This window comes from Notamacropus eugenii, chromosome 1, assembly GCF_028372415.1.
Source record: "Notamacropus eugenii isolate mMacEug1 chromosome 1, mMacEug1.pri_v2, whole genome shotgun sequence".
Taxonomy (NCBI): domain Eukaryota; kingdom Metazoa; phylum Chordata; class Mammalia; order Diprotodontia; family Macropodidae; genus Notamacropus; species Notamacropus eugenii.
In genome coordinates, this window is record NC_092872.1 from 397119128 (window position 1) to 397137276 (window position 18149).

Genomic DNA, 18149 nt, shown 5'->3' on the forward strand with positions numbered 1-18149 from the left:
AAAGCTTTTATTGTCATCTCTCCTGATACTTTTCTTTCTAATCCCCTTTTAACTCTGGAAACAATAATCAAATCACCACTACCAGAGCTGCTGAAAAGCATGTCAATTAACTTTCCTGGGGCAGTTGTGACTTAGTGACTTTCCAAATCAAAATATCCTTCCTTGTCTGCTCATGCATTGTATATGTTGCTGTATTGCCCAGGCAACATTCTCGACTCCAGTGGCAACTATGAATATGCCAACATAATTCTGAATCACAAAGTATAGCAGACTCTCCATATATAAGACAGAAGAAAAATATTTATTCAGACAAAAGAAAGCCAAATACCAACACCAGAAAGCCAAATCCATCATAGTAACCAAGAAGTCCATACACATTAGCACTGCTGGGGACTAAGACTTTTATGGCCTTCCCACAAATGCTCACAAGCCTAGCTGTTCTTGCTTGCCAGCATCCTTCCCAATTCTGTCTAGCCAGATCAATTTCCTCCCAGCTTTGCTACACTCTTCCTGTTCCACCTGTTCAAAAGCTCCTTCCACCATATATGACTTAGGCTTACATGTGATCCAAGCAGGTCACATGGGCCTATTGATGAATGGGAAAGATCTTCCCATTTAAATTACCATTACAGCTGGCCCCAAGATCTTTCTTATTCATTACATGGGTTAGTGGGGTAACTAGTATCAACAGAATTCTAACAAGGATAACAGAAAATAAGCATATAAAACAATATCTTAGGCAACTGGTATCAACAGTACTTTACAACAATATACTAGGGATCACACAAAATAAATACATAAAACAATATCTTGGGGTGGGGATTGAGCACAGGCCCCATCATTCCCTCCTCAAACGAATGGGGCCTAAAATCTTGGGGTAAGGGGTGAAGGACTCTTCTATAGCTACTTCTTGCTGAAATTGTGTAGAGCTGTTCCTGTCCCAGGAGGTCCCACTCAAGAAGTCAGTTCTTTAGCATCTGGAGCTTGGTTGACACCAGATCACAGTCATAGACAAGGGGTGACGTCTGGCTTAAGCAATCAGGCATCTGCAGGCAGAGGGCACTAACCCTGCAAAAAACAAATCTAGCGAAACAAAAAGCCAAAAACAAACAAGGAGGCAATAACCAGAAGCAGGATAGATATGGTATCAACCATACTTCTGGAGTCCATAAACCCACTATCATAGCCTCATTCACAGTAGAATATATGAATTAGGTATACAATTTGGTAACCATCTTTTCCTGAGTAAACAACAATTATGGCATTGTCTTTCCTGTGTGGTATAATTTCTGCAGCCTTTGGAATATCGCCTTGCTTCCGTTTTACCCATACTTTAGTTTCCAGTTTTATTCTATCTGTCAAACCCAATCTTTCAGTTCTTCTGCTAGTTATTTTCAAAGGAAGGTCAGTTTCCACAATGGGTATTGTTTCACAAGGAATAATAATCATTTGATCTATTTTATCATTTTTATAAAGCTGTATGGGTTCTTCATTTAAACTTTGGAATGTCACAATAATTTCTTCTTCATAATTAGAATCTATCACTACTGTCAATACATGTATTCCTCAAGCTGCTAATCCTGATTTAGGTAATATCCTTCCTAAATTAGGGATTCTCATACATATTCCAGTAGAGATTTATTGTATTTCTTTTCTATCCAACCTAAAGTCCTCTAAACAATATAAATCATATCCTGCTGAACCAGGTGTCCCTGGATACATTGCTGGTATATCTGACCTCACAATCCAATACTCAGTATTTAGGATCGTATGTATTTGTTGTTTTCTAATTTGCTGATTTGGGGTCATCATTCTGGCTAGACATGTACTTCCTCCCAATGGTCTATTATTCAAATTACATAGAGCAGTGAATAAATTATCTTTCTAATGTTGATAAGAATTATTAGAACTTAATCTCCATAACTGTTCTTTCAATAATCCATCCATTCTTTCAATTAACCCAGATACGTATGGCTAATGTGGAATATGATATGGACATGTTAAATTGTTTAATATAATATTGTTTAATACCCAATATATCTTCATTTTATTATATTTGAAATGTGACCCAAATATCACTTTGAATCTGCATTGGGGTTCCATGATATAGACTTATGACATCTAGGGTTTTACAGGTGTTTTTTCAGAGTTGCATTTTTATAGGGACAAGCCACTAGTACACCTGAATAGTTGTCAATATAAATACATGTAAATTTGCATACCTCATCTTGAGGTAGAGATATAATATAATGTATTTGCCACATTTGGGCTGGTACATTTCCCCTTGCTATATCTCCAGTTACTACTGGAGGAATGGTTCATTCCTTTTCCAGTCGACATACACAGCATTCCTCTGCTACTTATTTTACCAAAGAATGAGAGATACTAATACCTCCACCTTGTGCCCAGTGGTGTATAGCCTGGACCCTTAAATGGCCAGCCATTTGATGGACCCATTTTGCTAGTACCAGATCATCTGTTAGTGTCAGAGTAGAGACAATATGTTGAGTTGTAATCTTTGCTGGTTGATCAGCACCTGCATTGTACTCACGTTCTAGTATGATGAGGGCCACATGAGTATCTACAAGAAAAATGACAAATTAATAACCAGACATGTCCCATGTATCTTCCCATAATTCTTTGCACCAAACTTGCTTGCCATGAATTTCCCAATTTTGATTTTTTCCACATGGGCATTCATGTAGCTAACCCATTAGCCACTACCCACGAATCAGTGAATATATGACACTGTCCTCCTTGTTTTGAAAGCTTGATGTACTGCCATAAGTCCAGCATATTGACTAATTCCACCTATCCCAGTACTTTCCAAAGTCTGTCTAGTATATGGGTTATAAACCATCACTTTCTGATGTTTTTTTGTGGCCCAAATATTTTCCTGTCTCATCAGTAAGCCATGCATGTCTCTTTTCTTCTTCAGTTAATTTATCACATCCCTCATTCCATTTTGCAAAGGACTGTACCAACTGTTGCTTTGATTCAGGAGATGTATCATTTCCCTCAGTATCTATGTTTGCTATAGATTCATGTAAAGCAAAAACTCCACTTTTGCCTGCTTTAGATTTGTTTTGAACATGCCACTTAGATATATTTTTAATATGCCATTTGAAGATACCATTATGCTAGCTTCTTGTGCATGTCCAATTCTGTGAGAAGCTGGGATATTCATTATCTAGGTCATAATTGGAATTCCAGGCCTTAATATTACCTCATGGTTTTAAGGCAGTTGTTCCATCTCTATCAAAGTTCAATATGCAGCTACCAACTGCTTTTCAAAAGGGGCATATTGAATTCCAGATGAATGGAGTTTCCTAGATCAAAATCCTAAGGGTACATTTTGACTTTGTTGCTTTTGCCATAAACATCAGTTTGCATATTCATCCTGTACAGTCACTTGTAATTGCACTGATCCATTTTACATAGACCATAAATTGTATAGATGCATATATAGGCTGCATACAGCTTCTTCAGAAACTGTACTCTGCTCAGGCCTCCAATCAAATTCATATTTTTTCCCAGTAATTGTGTATGAGTTTCAAAATTTTTCCTGGATGTGATATGTGATCTCACCAATATCCAAATAATCTATAAACTTTTGGGCCTCTTTCTTATTGATGGGGATAGAAAAATCTTGAATCTTTTCAGGCTTGTGGGAGAATCTGGTAACCCCTTATTCCATTGTGTACTCCTAAATTTTACAGTTTGAGCTGGCCATTAAATCTTCGTAGGTTTAATTTCCCACCCTTTGATTTTCATATGCTCAATTAAATGTGTCAAACCCTTTTTTTTTTACTTCATTTACATATTTCCCCTGCATCATAATATCATCTATATAGTAGGTAAGCTGTATATCAGGTAGTTCTAATTCATCTAAATGTCCAGCAACAATCCTATGACAAATTGTGGAGCTACGCAGATATCCTTGTGGCAAGAGTATAAAGGTATATTGTCAGCCCTGCCAAGCGAAAGCAAAGTAGTCCCATTGTTTAGAATCTATAGGGATAGTAAAGAAAGCATTGGCTTTGTGTACCAAATCCAATCATATTTCTGGATCATTTCTATTAAGGTAATGGCATTTATTATGGAAGCATACAAGGGAAGAGTCATCTTATTCAATTGTCTACAATCCACTGTCATCCTCCATGTCCCATCTGACTTTTGTACTGGCCATACAGGACTATTTCATCGAGTGGTTGTAGAGAGTAACACTCCTGCCTCAACATATTCCTTTATAGTATTGGTAATTTCATCTTGCCCAATTGGCACATGATACTGTTTTAAAGTAACTATTTCAGAAGGTTCATGTAGAGTGATTGGGGCCATTTTTATTTTACCTGCTAAAACTGTATTAATTCTTATCTTTCTTAATGCAAATTAATATCTCCCCTCAGGTAAATTTAAAGTTATACCTTTCAATATTCCAATGATACATTCAGGAATGGGTACAATTACCACAGTATATTCTTTCTTAAGTCATTATTCAGTTTGCATCTTTAGTTTGACTTGCCTGGCTGATATTTCAGTCCTTCCTAGTCCTGTGATTGTGATAGGCATTCCATGTTTAAATTTATCAGGTTTTCTATATGTAAGGGAGGCCTCAACCCCAGTATCTATTAATGCCCCTGTTACAGTATTTGATCCATTTTTCCAATATATGGTCAAATTGATACGGGATCTGTAATCTCATCTGTGTGTTTCTTTTATCTGAATGGGGCTTTGGCCAATTTCCTATTTTCCCTGAAGGTGTGACAAACTTGGATACAAGGGTTCAGGAGGATCTGTAGGGGCAGTTCTCACTTCTCCAGCCCCTTTTCTTGGTACTTTTTGTACAGTTCATTATTTGCAATACCATCTGTGTTCCCAAAATCTACCCCTGCTATCAGCAGAGCAATAAACTATTCTTTCTTTGTTGATCTAGTCTGACTTTGAATCAGCTGGCTATTTCTTCTTATCTCTTGAGGAAATTTGTCTTTTCCCAGTCTGCTAAGTCACTTAACTGTGAAATCTTATCCATCACCTCTGAAAGAGGGTGCCCTATTTCTCCAATTATTAGAGTCAAAACTAAGTGCTTATAAGCAGGAGGAGCTGTCTTCACTATTATATTCTTATGGCAAACTGCTAAGGGGGTATCATAGTATGCATCTGCATTTCTGATCATTATGGCAGTCTTCATTACCTCCTCTTTTAACATTTTTATATAGTTCCTAAGTGTTCACCAAGGTCTGTCTCCACTAGGCCATGTAGAATGAGTAGTACACTACTTACTGAATCCTTCTGCAGCCAAAGCTAACAGATTAGTCATATTGTCACCTCCTTGCATATTGGAATCTCTAAAGACTTGCTGTACAAAAGGATTCTGACTGATACCTACAACTTTCATGCAGTCCACACCATCTATACATACTCCTCTGGCCCCTTCATCACTGATTCTCACTGTCCAAGATATTAATGATTCTCTCATCTTTTGAGTGAACCAACTCAAAATATCTGTGACCTCCTGCTCAGCAAAATCCTCAATTATCTTCCTAAACACTGTGTTTCCTGCTTGGTTCTCCTATTTTTACCTTAGTATGGGGCAGGCTTTGGCCTGAGAATTCTCCCCTTGTAACATTGCTTCATTTTCCAATTCTGACTCATTACATTTTTTGCCCATGCACTCTCCTGGCAATTGTCATCATGGCAACTTGGCTGGGTCTATACAAAGATTGTACGCACCCTTCTTTTGCCAGCCTTCCACTTCTTCTTAGCTAAATGAATATCCTTTTCTTCTACCTGAGACCCCTTAGCTTGGTCTTTTAAAGGAGAGTCTGAATTCTGAGAATTCTCATGCAAACTAGCTTACTCTTTTTCCAACTGAATTTTTTCCTCCAGCAGCTCATCTCTGCTTGTACACATCATATGGTAAACTATTTTTAAATCCCAACCTCTCCTACACATTCCTGCCAATTCTTTCCCTGGTCTTATTGGTATTTCTTGCAAACACCTTTCCAAATCTCTAAGTTCCCCCTCCTTTAACCTTGGTTCTCAGTTCTCACAGGGTACAATGCTTTTAGCCCATTCCCTTGCCAGGGAGAAATACAGTAAATCCTCTCATCTGGGATATCTGTTTCTTCCTCTAAATAGAAATTTTATACCCCGTGATCCTATTCATGATACCAAATGTATTGCCCAGGCAGTATTCACAGCACCAAGGGAAACTATGAGTATTCCAACATAATTCAGAATCACAAAGTATAACAGAATCTTCATATAGAAGGCAGAAGAAAAATATTTATTCATGCAACAGAAAGCCAAATTTCAATACCAGAAAGTCAAATCTATCATAGTAACCAAGAAGTCAATACCCAGAACAAAGGCATTTCCAAGTCTCCCCCCACTGACTCCCATGCAAGGGGGCTTCCCACAAACAAACACTTACAAGCCTAGCTGTGCCTGCTTGCTTGCATCCTTCCCAGCTCTGACTAGCCTGACCAACTTCCTCTCAGCTCTGCTCCACCATTCCTGCTCCTCCTCTTCAGCAAGCCCCTCCCACCACATGTGACTTAGGCTTACATGTGATCTAAGCAGGTCATATGGGCCTATTAATGAATGGGAAAGATCTTCCCATTAAGTTACCATTACAGTTGCCTTACCTTTCCCCGATTAATATGTTTATATTACCTATGTATGCAGATGAGAGTGGGTTTGGGGGAGAGTTGGACTTTTCTACAATTAGACTATAACTCTAGGCTCAGCTAGAAAAAAAATCATTACTTCAGTAGCTTGACTCTCAAAAGAAGCATCAGGCTTTTCTCTTACTCCATCTCTCATTATATTCCCCTTCCTAGCATAGAACTCGAGGGAAAATATCTCAAATAAACCATAAATATGTCTCATGTCATGAAGTAGCTAGGGGGCTCAGTGGATAGAGCACTGGGCTTGGAGTGATGAAGACTTGGTTCACATCTGGCCTCAGAAACTTATTAGTTGTGTGACCCTGGGCTAATTATTTCTGTCTTAAATCACTGGATTTGAAAGTGGCAAACTACTCTAGTATTATCTCCAAAAACAAAAATTAAACAAACAAAAAACCATGACCAGAGTTAGCATGCTATGGTACATGGGGTCATAATAGTTGTACATGACTGAACAACAATATAAACAAATGTCTTTTGTCTATGCTGTCTCCTAAAAGGGGAAATTAATGGTATTCCTTCAATAAATTTACTCAATATATAAAGTAAGAGACACCAGGTATATTTATCTCCTTCACCACGAAAGAAATGCTTAAAACAAAAATGACTCAAAGTATACACTGACAAATTTTTCAGATGTGAAACAGTAATACATCGATTTTTTAATGTTCTCCTAGGGGTTAGGAAAGGTGCTTGAGATATCTGAGATACTCACCATCACTTCTTTCTCCATTGTGCACGAAGCAACTCAAAGCCTAGGTTTTCAGGTCATTAGGATATAGTTCATCCTCCTGGTGTTATCTCCCTTGAGAAGGGTACAGCTACAAAGAGCTACTTCCTATTAAGCATCTGCCACCTCATTCCAGAACTGGACCTCTCAAACACATCAGGGAAAGATGCTAAAGCTAAAAATTTTCTTCTCTCAGGACCACTGTTCAGTTACCTCAGTCTATACTATAGTCTCAATAGCAAGTCAAGGAATCCTTATGATCTATAATAGGTTTATACAGTGGTAAAAGGTCAATCCACTACATTTTTAAAAAGTTAAGTATAAGTAAGTAAAAATTCTAGTTAGCTGAGAATTATACAGAGCAGTGGGGTGCCATATTACATGTGGGATACTAAACTAGGAAACAGGCACTAGCCAGAAGCACTGGGACAAAGGAAAGAAAGATGGACAGTAGTGGAAAGAGTGAATAAGTAGATTTTTAAGAATTTTAATATGATACTAAAGGTGTCCAAAGAACTTGTAGGATTTTTTGTCTATTTCTACATTTTCAGTCTACAGAAAATATAGTTTTAATCTAAAGAAAACATTGATTCGACCTTTGACTTACTCTGCTATTTAAATGACCAAAGGAAGCTTCAGATTTGCATTTCCCCCCCTGCAGTCTGAAGACTTTAACAAATGTTTTTCCTTTGACTGACTATTCTTTATAGCCTTCTCCATCTTCTTATATTTCTAATCAAACTTTACCTTTGAAATACTTGCCATTTCTAATGTGTTTCTAAAGCTCCCCTTCCTAGTTTCTTTTTAAATAAAGCAGTGGAGGAAATCTTGCCCCTCTCCACAGCCACTACTATTTTGTTTAGTTGAAGTCATCAAGGACTCCTTTAATAGGCGACTTTTGTCAGACCTCTTTGACCCTGTATTTAATCAGGCTGGTTCATATATTGAAAATTGGTATTAGAGCTTAGAGGAAAAACTGATAATTTTTGCCCCTCTAAATTGTAAATTCCTGGTTAACAGTTTTTGCAAACTATTTTTACTGAAAAGAGTTTAGTTAAAATAACCATGTTAGTATCTAAACTTCACTTTGCACGTAGGGAAAGAGTTTGAGAGCAATATCAGGCAGACAGAGACAGGTAGGTGGTGACTTTCTTCCCTGGCCTCAAAATGAAATGGCAGCTTGGGATAGTCTCAGAACTGCAATTTTGGCTGGCATCCAGTACTGCTAACACAAAACCAGTTTATCCCAGCAGTAGAATGTACTGAAGTATTTCTCCATGGTCATGAAGTTTTGTTTTGTTTTTTTAAATAAAGCAAATATGATTATATCCATTAAAGATCATATTTAGTTTTTGAACTGATTCCATGAGAAGCACTAGCTGTGAGGGCCTCAGGCAGGTTCGCTCTAACAAAACATATGAGTATACCAAGCCCCATGTGATACGCTGAAACAATTCTCCAATCTCTTTCAACTCTACTATTAAAAGTTTCATTGTCACCACAAGTGAGTCACACAGTCATCATCGAATTTCTGTCTACACAATCAAACAAAAGAAGTGAGATTGTTTGGTAGGTTCACTCAAATCTCTAGAGCTAGTTTGAATAGCTGAGATTACTTCCCCAAAACCCTTTTTCCCCTTACCTGAGAATGGGTAGAAAGAGGGTGAAGGGTTGTATGTCTAAATGATCTGAGCAGACAAGTCAATTTTCTCCTACAAATAATAGATACTTGAGCTTATTGCAACCTGTCTATAAAAACCAATCATGATTTAAAGTTTGGAAATACCAATTCTGTTTCTAGAATATACTTTCGTTCTTCTTCCCTTCTTTCCCTTCTCTCCTTCTCCCTTCATTTTTTCAATTCTTTGTTCTCTCCTTTCTTCCCTCTCCCCTTCCATCTTCTCTCCTTTTCTTGTTTTTACTCTTGGTCTCTCTATGACTCTCTCTGTCTTTCCCTGTATCACTCCCTCTCTATCCCTGTGTCTCTCTATCTTTGTCTCACTCTCTGTCTTTGTGTCTGTCTCTGTCTCTCTCCGTGTGTGTGTGTGTGTGTGTTGTGTGTTTCCAATTTAATGTAAAATCTACAACAGGATGGCCATGAGAATTTGAAGAAATGGAAGGATTCAGAAGTTTACATTGGCAATCAATTTGCTTGGATTGAATAAAATAATATATAATATGTAAAGCCCTTTCTCCATAAACTCAACTTTTAATTAGGAATAGGAGTACTGAAAGAAATCCTAGTTATTATTTCCTAGACTTGAATTCAGGCAACGATTTTAATTGGACCAGAAAGAACCAAAATTTAGAAGACTTATCAGTAAAAAGAAAAAAAAACACAATCAGGCTTATAGAAATCAACTTTTTTTTTTCTCAACAAGGAGAAAGGCATAATCCCCTTGTCAGAGGAGATGGATGGCATAAATTTGGGCTTCTGCATGGCATTAAATAATTGTTGCTACATTGAACAGCTCTCCCCTGTTATTAATATTGAATAAAATCAACATTTTTCTACCTTTTCCTTAGCTAGGCTTATTTACTTTTCTGTTTAAAAAAATATGCCATTTTAGAAACTCACCCTTGTTTCCCTCTTTGTTTCTAGAATATTTTTCATTTCTTACTTTTACCCCCTATCCCTGACATTCCATATTAGTCCAGTAAGGTTGTCATAATTATTACAACTTTCTTTACCTTTGTATGTTTTCTTGAAGAAGTAATAGATTTCATTCTTCATAGGAGAAGTTTATCATATATATGCAGAATTGTATATACTGGTTATGTATCTTAATTAAATTGAAAAAAATCAGTTGATGTTGATGGGTAATGAATCTCCTAATGAATACATGGGCACTGAATTCAGTGTAAGCTCAATTGAAAGAAGTTTTACTGGTATGTTAAGGTGGCACAGTGGAAAGAACACTGACTTTTAAATCAGAATACATTGGTAAGGTATCCTGCCTCTCTTATTACCTTTCTGTGTGATGATAGAATCAGAGGGCCTGGGTTGAAATTCCAACTCTGACACTCACTATCTATGTAATCCTAGACTACCCCTGGGTTATTTAACCTTATTGGAGTTTTTGCTTCTCTATAAAATGGGGAATTTCCACTCCATTCCAGATGGATTCTAAGGTCCCTTCCTGCTGTAAATGTAGAATCCTATGATTCTTAAACTTTCTAGCCATTTGTTTCTCTCTGTGTTAAATGAGGATGTTTGACTAAATGTCATCTAAATTTCTTTCTAGTTCTACCTCTTTTATCCTAGAAATATGATCCAATTTGAGCTCTTTTTTCTTAGCTTAATGGGAAGAATTGAGTGATCAACTCATCCCTGTCTACTTGGGGAACCCTTGTTTAAATGATGAGTGGCAAAGCACAATCCATTTACTCTTTAGCTAATATAAAGAACTTAAATAGTTACCCCAACTATCAAATGGGGATAAAAATAGTACTGACTTCCCAGGAATGTTGTGAGGATCAAATGAAGTAACATTTGTAAAATGTTTTGCATAGTGCCAATCACATAGAATTTGGCTAATAAAGACCTGTTTTGTCTCTTCCTTCCTTCTCTCTCTCTTTCCCTTCTTCCCTCCTCCCTTCCTTCTTTCCCTCCCCTTTCTCTACTTTCTTCCCTTCTATTTTTCCTCCTTCCTTCCTTCCTTTACTTACTCCCTCCTTCCCTACTTTCCTTCCTTTCCTCTCTCCTTTCTTTCCTTAGCTCCTTTCCCCTCTCTCTCTTCATTCATCCTTCCTTAAGTCCTTTCTTCCCTTTTTTGCTCCTTTTTCTCCTTTGCTCCTTTCTTCTCCTCTGCCTTCCCTCCTCCCTCTCTTCTTCCTTCCTTCCTTCTTCCCTCTTTCCTTCCTTCCTTCTGTCATTCCTTCATTCCATTTATGTCCTGCATGTCAATGCTGTCACCCCAAGAACTCCTGATATGTAGGGAAGTATTCTCTCCTTGAATTAGATTTCAGAAAATACAATTCTATTGCTTATTTTTTCCTCTTTCTTGTGTACTTCCTATTCATCAACAAACATTTTAATATGCAAAGAATGAAGAATTATAAGATACAGTGAACTTTTTTGACTTATAGGGTTGGTAATGTTTTTATTTGTTTGTTTTATTTAGTAGTATATAGGGAGCTGGCCTCAGTCTGGAAGAACTGAGTTTAAGTCTTGCCCCTGACACATATTGGCTATGTGACCTTGGCTAAGTCACATAACCTCTCTGTGTTCCTGGAATCTCTCTAAGGCAACAAAATACATAGAAGTTGCCAATGTGCACTGGTGTAGGGAATTATACTGGACTAGCTCCCTGAAACAATTAAATCACAAGTCCAGTGGGAAAAAATACAAATATGCAAATTATATAGCACATACATATAAAATTTAATGAGGTAGTAACAAAATTTCTCTAACAATTCTGTTACTCTTCTGTTCATTCTGTCTGTCTCTCTCCGTCTTTGTCTCTGTCTCTGACTCTGTCTCTCTGTCTGCATCTCTGTCTTTGTTTCTCTCTGGCAAAGGTCATTTTAGTCAGGTCAGTTGGATAGCTGACATGTTGAAAGAACACCTTCCACATGATAGCATGGCCAAACTGGCTTCCAGCAAAATCTTCAACTTGTGTAGTTTTATCTTTATAGGGACACTCCCTGCTCTGATTCCAAATTCTCACCAAGCAAATTTCTGATCTTAATTTGGTTTCCCAAGTAGGCTTCCCTCTTGGGAAGAGAATGTGCTGACTGGCCAACATGAATATTGGTCTACTTGGCAGTTATATTTCTTTCTGTAAATTATTTAATTGACTTTCTGGTACAAATCAATTTGTGTGAATTTAGGTGGTGTGATCCAATTTTTCTCAGGACTTAATCACCTCTGGATAAGCTGGCCATTGACATTCAAGTCCTATAGAACTGAGAACTTAAATCCTAAAGTGCAGTGGAGTAACAGAAAAAGGGAGGACTTTAAGAACCAATAATCCTCATTTCGATTATGATATATCTCTGTATCAGCCTGGCAAGTGACTGTTCCAGAGAGCTGACTGGTTCCTTTCTGATTGTTTGACCCCTGTTTGGGTTATGCCAGTGAGATATCAGTAGTCCCTTTACCTCAAGTCAGACTAAAACCAAAACAGTCATTCTTTGGTAGTGCCCATACTGAAATGATTGGTAATGGTTTGATGTACTTATATAACTTTCTCAGCATCCTAGGATATGGAGAGTACATTTGCAAATTCAAAAAGTAAGCTTTGCTTCTAGACAATCTTATCATTTGGTCTTTTTGAAAGGAGGAACCGGTCCCACCAAGCTTGGAGAATAGTCTTGGCAGCAGACTGAGTTATTCATAAGAGGCCTGAAATCAAAAAGTTAACCATCAGGGGAAGAATTTTTTGGGAATAATGAATAATCATGGCTGTAAAGTGCCATCAGGTGTAGAGGAGTTGGGTCATGACCTGGAGGTTTAGGAGGTACCTAAAATTATTTTTGGTATTTTTGACTGCAAAAATCTCATTATTCCTCATCTCTCATATCACCTCCTATCATATATCATCTCATTCACCTCACTCTGAGGAAGTCTGAGTTTGAACACTTTGCCTGTATACTTTTGTATCCATATTTGCACATACATATATGCAATGTATTCATACATGAGCTTGCATACATATGTATGCATATGTATGTATGTGTGAACATTTTTAAAATTGCCTTAAAACTATGATGGAATATTCTACCTTATTCCGAAAGTTTTACCCATGTTTATGTAGTGAAATATAAAGAAGGTAAGCCTTGAAATTGTAACTTAAGCCAATACCTTCCAAAGACTTTAACGTATTATTATTTTCAAGTGTTAGAGCTGGAATCCTCTAGTCTTATCAACATTACTGCCAATTAGACACCAAAGGGGATTCTATAGTATTCCCCAAAATATCTGATAAAGTAGCTTCTTAAAATTATATCAGAATCCCTGTTAACAAACATACTCTATTGAAATCAACAAATATTTATTGTCTGCCTATCATATACAAACAACTTAGGATATAATAAAGAAAAAATGACAGTTTCTATCTTCAAATAGTTTATGATCATATGAGCTAACAATGTTTTAGAATATTACTTCAAAACGAGAGAAGTTAGATAAAGACAACGAGGTTGAGCAGTGGATAAACTGTCAGACTTGGTGTAAAAAAAGACCTCAATTTGAAGCCTGTTTCAAATACTTCCTAGTTTTGTGACCCTGCGGAAGGCATTTAGCTTCTCTGTGCTTCAATTTTCCTCATTTGTAAAATGTGGAAGTTGGACTCAGTGGTCTCTAAGTTCTCTTCTAGCACTAAATGTAAGATCCTATGATCTATTTTAAATTAATTTTCCAAGGATTAAAGATATCATAGAGACTATGGAGTCAGGACTATGATGATTTACATCTAAAAGTACACTTTTCTTTTTTTAAAAAAAGAGTTTGTCTAGTTAGAATATTGTAGATGCTTATAATGAAGTTAGAATAAATAGAAAAGAGAGAAAAAATGACAGGAAATGATAATATGGGGCAGAGGAGCATAAAAGTGTGCCTATAGGCAGTGTGACATAAAGAAAGATGAGTAGTCTCATACTCAAGATCCCACATTCTCGTCCTTGACCTGCCATCCCATGATGTCATAGACAAATCAGAAACTAACAAAAAAACCTTTCTACAATTTTGTGATCCTATAATGTTTTGATATTTACACTAGAAAATTCCTGTATAAATCGGGGGAGAAAGTGCACTGTTGATAATCAGGAAAAAAGTCATTTTCATGCATGCAATTTTTATCATGTTATAACAGCAAACAAAGTTTGCTTTCCCAATGACATTGAAAAAAATATAAAGAAGTATTCTTCCTATATTCAGTTGTCTTAAAACCTTGGACATTTGTGTATTTATTTAACAGATGAATTAATGAATGAATGAATGATGTAGAAACATTTTGGAAGCACACATGAAGAAAGCCTAATTAGATTTCATTATTAACTATGCAAAGCTGGATCCTAAATGTCATAATAAACTACAAGAAGTGATTAAAATGTGAATATGGGGGGAAAGCAATAGACATCAGTTCATACCAACTTTACAAAAAATATTTCCTTAAAATTAGGATAAATCCACTTGGTGCCTGTTTTCAGTGTAGGCAATTAGTTGCTTTATTTGCAAATAAAGCACTTTCTACAAAGCACATTTTCATCTACATAACAAAGCTCAATAAAGTGTTTTATTCCCTGCTGGCCACTATTGCAGTTTTACTTTTTAATCAGCAGATGTTCACTTATTTCTAACTAGGTATAAACATGGCATTGAATGATATCATTTTAGTTCATAGATGTGTGCCTTGCTTATCTGAGGTTTAACACCCTTCTCTTTTCTTTGCTCTGGGAAGTAAACAATATGCAAAGTACAAAAAGTTGGTTTTTTGAGAAGGGTAAATTAATTTACATAATTGACTAGTCAAAAGGAATCTTTACCATTCCACCATTAGAAATCTGGTCTCTAGTTGCAAACTCTTTAGGATGCTTACTTATAAAGGTCTTCCCATTACTATGTTTATTATCTTCTAAAAATAAAGAATGTTTAACACCAATTGAAGAGGAAATCTGCCAGGATAGATTTTCTAGGAAGAAAAATCAAGCCTCAAATTTAGAAAGAAAAACATCAAAGAAAATCCCATGTCTGCTTTCATTTCCCCTTATAAAAGAATACTCTAAGAAAGGCAAAATGTATTCATTGTTCTTTCGTTACCCAAAAGAACAATCAATTTTGTGATGAAGATATTTCAACCACCTCTTCATAGAATGTATCTAAAAGGAATTGACCTTCAAAAGAAAATCCCAGTAGCATCATCATATGATGTAATAAGAATGATAGACATTCTTTTCAGGAGACATCATCAAAATAGATGGATTGTAATTGATTCTTCAGATTTTTAGGAACTGTTTTTGTTTTTAAAATCTCATTTCCTGGGTGGAGGAGCCAAGATGGCTGAGTAGAAAGACACACATATGCTAGCTCCAAACCCACAGCCCATAAATTACCTGTAAAGAAGAACTCCCAACAAATTCTGGAGCAGCAGAAGCCACAGAACAACAGAGTGGAGGAGATTTCTGTTCCAGAGAGACCTGAAAACCTGACGCAAATGATCTGTCGCGCATTGGACCTGGAGCAGAGCCCAGCCCTGCCTTGGCCACGTGGCACTGAGAGGAGCAGATCCAAGCAGGCTTCAGGGACGGAATCTCTAGTGGCCGCGCAGGTCCCTCCACCCACAGGCGCTGGGGGTGACTGAGAGAATCTTTTTGGCTCGTGGAGAGGGGAGCGGGGGAGGGGGGGTCCCCATAACTCAGGCCCCCTCGGGAGGCAGCAGCGGAGGCAGCAGCGGAGGCAGCAGCAGACAAGGGCTCCCAAAGCAGGCAGGAGCCAGGGTCCATTGTTGAAGGTCTCTGCATAAACCCCCTGAGGGAACTGAGCCCTGAGTGGCAGCCCTGCCCCCACTTGAGCGCCTGAACTTAATCTAACACTGAACAGCAGCCCTGCCCCTGCCCAAAGCCCTGAGGCTGGGAAGCAGCATTTGAATTTCAGACCCCAAGCTCTGGCTGGGAGGATATGGAGGCAAAGTGGGTGTTCTGTCTCCAAAACCAATATTCTTTCAGCTATACCATACTGGCTCATTCTGATTTAAATGCTTCTCTCTCTCAACTCCATAGCAATTTCTTAATATTGTTAGCTATCTAATGTCCTCATTCTAGCTTTTCCTAACCCTATGGCAAAATTTTGTATAGTAGAGAGTACTGGATTTAAGGTCAGAAGACCAGAGTTAAATATACTTTCTGCAACTTACTGCCTATGTGATCTTGGGTAAATCATTTTATTTTTCTAGTCCTTCATTTTCCCATCTATAAAATCAGGTAATGAACTAGAAGACCTTTAGACTCCCTTCTAGTTTGAAATAAATGCTCCTGTGCCCTGATTTAAGCACTTCTATTTAGATTCCAAAAAGCTGGTAACAATCCTCTCTTTTCACAGGTGAACCCAATTTTGCAAGAAACAATTAAAAGAATGGAAATCTGATGGGAGATTTTGGGGCATCATGCAGGGAACTAGAGGGGTTTTGGAAGGAAGTTTTGCAATCCCCCCCCACACACACATACACTCTCAAACACACATACGCACACAGTCCGGGTCTGTAATGCAGCAGTACTCAGGTGTTGATTGGATGACAGAGTTTAAAGATAGAAGACTTCATGATCACTTCCCTCCAAATAGGCATAATTTCTGTGAAAACTTGCTGTGATTTTTGGAGCACTATAATGTCCAAATTATGCAATAGAATCTTAAAAAAAAAAGGATAAACAATCTTAGCCTGTGTGAAGAAAGGCAATGTGTCCGGAACTAGGGAACATTTGTGCTCTATGCTTCTTAGAATATATAGGTTCAATTCTGGGTGCTATACCTTAGGAAGGAAATTGAGAAGACTGAATTTTCACAGCAGTGTTACAAGGCTAGGGAAGGACCTTAGGAACAAGCTATATGGGGACCTTCTGAAGGAAAAAATTTTCACCTTTGAAATTTAGGGGTAAATGCAAAGGAAACATGGTAATAGTCTTCAGGTATCTATTTGATGGACTCTCACATGGTGGAATAAGACTTGTTCTGCTTTGCCCTGGAGAGCAGAAATAGAAACAATATTTGGAATTTTCAGAGACAGATTTAGGTTTGTTATAAGAAAAACGAAATCAAAGCAAACAAAAAAAAATTGCTAAGAATGAAGGAATCAGCTACCTTTAGAGGCAATGGGTTCTCTCTCACTGGACGTATTCAAGCAAAGGATGGATGACAATTTGGTAGGACAGGTATATAAAATTCTCTTGTTCAGTCCCAGATTGGACTGGATGGTGCTTGAGATCTGAAATTTGAGATTCTGTGATGATGTAAACCTGACGCCCCTCACAGGTGAGGAATTTGAAATCTCATAAGGGGAACTGGCTTATGCAAGGTCACAGAGGCAATGCAGAGAAAAGTTCAGATCTGAACCTAGGTTATCTGACTCCAAATTGAGAGCTCTTTCAAATCAATAAATCAAGTCAATAAACATTTGTGACAGAAGTTGTGTTAAATTCTAGGAATATAAAAAGCAAGATAGTCCCTATATTCAAGGAACCTCTATTCTAATGGGGGAAGCACATCAAAGAAAACTTAATAACTCTGAATACTGTCTCCAAAATATTTTCCTGCATTTCATCTAGAAAAAATATTGTAAAATAATTCTCTAAATAATAACATGGAAAAAAAAGGAAATGAGATTTTATTTTTTTTTTATTTTTTTATTTAACTTTTAGCATTCATTTTCACAAAATTTTGGGTTCCAGATTTTCTCCCCATTTGTCCCCTCCCCCCACCCCAAAACACCGAGCATACTGATTGCCCCATCATCAATCTGCCCTCTCTTCTATCATCCCTCCCTTCCCTTGTCCCCATCTTCTCTTTTGTCCTGGAGGGTCAGAAAATTTTCTATACCCCTTTACCTGTATTTCTTTTTTCCTAGTAGCAAGAACACTATTCAACAGTTGTTCCTAAAACTTTGAGTTCCAACTTCTCTTCATCCCTCCATCCCCACCCCTTCCCATTGGAAGGCAAGCAATTCAATATAGGCCATATCTGTGTAGTTTTGCAAATGACTTCCATAATAGTCGTGTTGTTTAAGACTAACTAT

At 37.4% G+C, this 18149-nt stretch overlaps 1 long non-coding RNA gene across 1 annotated transcript; it reads right to left on the minus strand.

Moving 5' to 3' along the window:
- Nucleotides 1-280: 280 nt before the first annotated feature.
- On the minus strand, nt 281-16449 carry LOC140526131 (uncharacterized). The gene is made up of 3 exons (XR_011974253.1): nt 15478-16449; nt 2552-2581; nt 281-1068 (listed from the first exon to the last, which is right to left on the minus strand). It is a non-coding gene; the product is annotated as an uncharacterized lncRNA (long non-coding RNA).
- Nucleotides 16450-18149: the final 1700 nt, after the last annotated feature.